This window comes from Bison bison, unplaced genomic scaffold (assembly GCF_000754665.1).
Source record: "Bison bison bison isolate TAMUID 2011002044 unplaced genomic scaffold, Bison_UMD1.0 scf7180017864505, whole genome shotgun sequence".
NCBI classification, from domain to species: domain Eukaryota; kingdom Metazoa; phylum Chordata; class Mammalia; order Artiodactyla; family Bovidae; genus Bison; species Bison bison.
In genome coordinates, this window is record NW_011495062.1 from 273558 (window position 1) to 276064 (window position 2507).

A 2507-nucleotide genomic window follows, 5' to 3' on the forward strand; every position below is an offset into this window, starting at 1 on the left:
AAAAGAATACATTTGAATCAGTTCTGATGAGGTGGATAAAACTGGAGCCTATTATACAGAGTGAAGTAAGCCAGAAGGAAAAACATAAATACAGTATACTAACGCATATATATGGAATTTAGAAAGATGGTAACAATAACCCGGTGTACGAGACAGCAAAAGAGACACTGATGTATAGAACAGTCTTATGGACTCTGTGGGAGAGGGAGAGGGTGGGAAGATTTGGGAGAATGGCAATGAAACATGTAAAATATCATGTAGGAAACGAGTTGCCAGTCCAGGTTCGATGCATGACGCTGGATGCTTGGGGCTAGTGTACTGGGACGGCCCAGAGGGATGGTATGGGGAGGGAGGAGGGAGGAGGGTTCGGGAGTGGGGGAACACGATGGTATACCTGTGGCGGATTCATTTTGATATTTGGCAAAACTAATACAATTATGTAAAGTTTAAAAATAAAATAAAATTAGAGAAAAAAAATAATAAAAACCATCAACAAAATAAAAAGCCAGCCTACTGAATGGGAGAAGATATTTGCAAACCATATATCAGATAAGAGGTTTATACCCTGAATAAAGAAAGAACTCTTACAATTAAATAAAAACTAAACAATCCAATTAAAATCAAGGGAAGAGGGGCTTCCCTTGTAGCTTAGTGGTAAGGAACCTGCCTGCCAGGGCAGGAGAAAGGGGTTCAATCCGTAGTCTGGGAAGATCCCACATGCCATGAAACAACTAAGCCCATGTGCCACAAGTATTGAGCCTGTGCTCTAGAGCCCGGGCACAGAAACTACTGCGTCCTCATGCCACAACTCCAGAGTCCTCACGCCGCAGCTACTGAAGCCCTCGCACCCTGGAGGCCATACTCTGTAGCCAGAGAAGCCACCACAATGAGAAGCCTGCGTACCTCAGCTAGAGAGGAGCCCCATTCATTGCAACTAGAGAAAAGCCCACACAGCAATGAAGACCCAACACAGCCAAAAAATAAAATACATAAATAAAAATTTTTTAAATGAGAAGAGGATCTAAATATTGATTTTTCTGAAGAAGACATACAGGTGGCCAACAGACATAGGAAGAGATACTTAGCATCACTGATCATCAGTCAGTTCAGTTCAGTCGCTCAGTCGTGTCTGACTCTTTGTGACCCCATAAGTTGCAGCACGTCAGGTAAATGTAAATAAAAACCACAATAAGATATCACCTCATACCTGTTAGAATAGCTGTTATCAAAAAGACAAGTGATAGTAAGTGTTGGTGAGAATGTAGATAAAAGGGAATTCTTGTGTATTGTTGATAATATAAATTCATGGGGGCTTGTAATAAGTTAAATGAGAACTAATATGTGATCTAGCAATTCCACTTCTGGGAACTTATCTGAAGAAAGGAAAAACACTGCCTCAAAATTATATATGCACCTGCATGATCCCTGCAGTATTCTTTACACAAGATAAGATATGGAAAGAATCTAAGTGTCCATTGATGGATAATTAGATTAAGAAAATGTAGCCTATATATACAACAGAATATTCAGTTTTTATATTTTTATGTTTCTTTAAGAATTTCCAAGTTTCTACAGCTTGCTCCACGGGACCAGTCCATAGTGAAGCTGATCTTTCAGTTCAGTTGCTTTGTCCTGTCTGATTCTTTGCGACCCCTAGACTGCAGCACGCCAGGCCTCCCTGTCCATCACCAGTTCCCAGAGTTTATTCAAACTCATGTCCATTGAGCCAGTGATGCCACCCAACCATCTCATACTCTGTTGTCCCCTTCTCCTCCCGCCTTCAATCTTTCCCAGCATCAGGGTCTTTTCAAGTGAGTCAGTTCTTTGTATCAGGTGGCCAAAGTATTGGAGTTTCAGCTTCAATATCAGTCCTTCCAATGAATATTCAGGACAGACTTCCCTTAGGATGGACTGGTTGGATCTCCTTTTAAAGTAAAAGAATAAAAGTAACCCTCTTCCCCCAAAGAAAACACATATACCTTAATTTTTACAGCATGATTCCTTTCCAAGGGGTTTCCCTGGTGGCTCAGATGGTAAAGGATCTGCCTGCAAGGCAAGAGACCTGGGTTTGATCCTTGGGTCAGGAAAATTGCTTGGAGAAGGGAATCACAACCCACTTCTCTATTCTTACCTGGAGAATCCCATGGAGAGAGTAGCCTGGACGGCCACAGTCCATGAGGTCACAAAGAGTCGGACACAGCTGAGTGACTAAGACTTATCCTTTCCAAGAATTAGCCTAGGAAGATTTACTGATCCCAACTAGCTGTAGCTTACAATTTGGTTTCCTCTGTGAATGAGGAATTGCATCTCAGCAGGCAACTGGCTTGTGTTTTGCAAAAGAAGGAAACATAAAATAATTAAAGAGATAGGAAGCTGCATGTATTCATTATTTCTGTAATTAGCTACATTCTGTGCTCTGAATTATGAATTTTTGAGAAGGCCACATCACATTCCTTATGCTGCAATAATAAAGGCAAATTGCGGAGCCTTCCAGAAAAGAGAGAGAG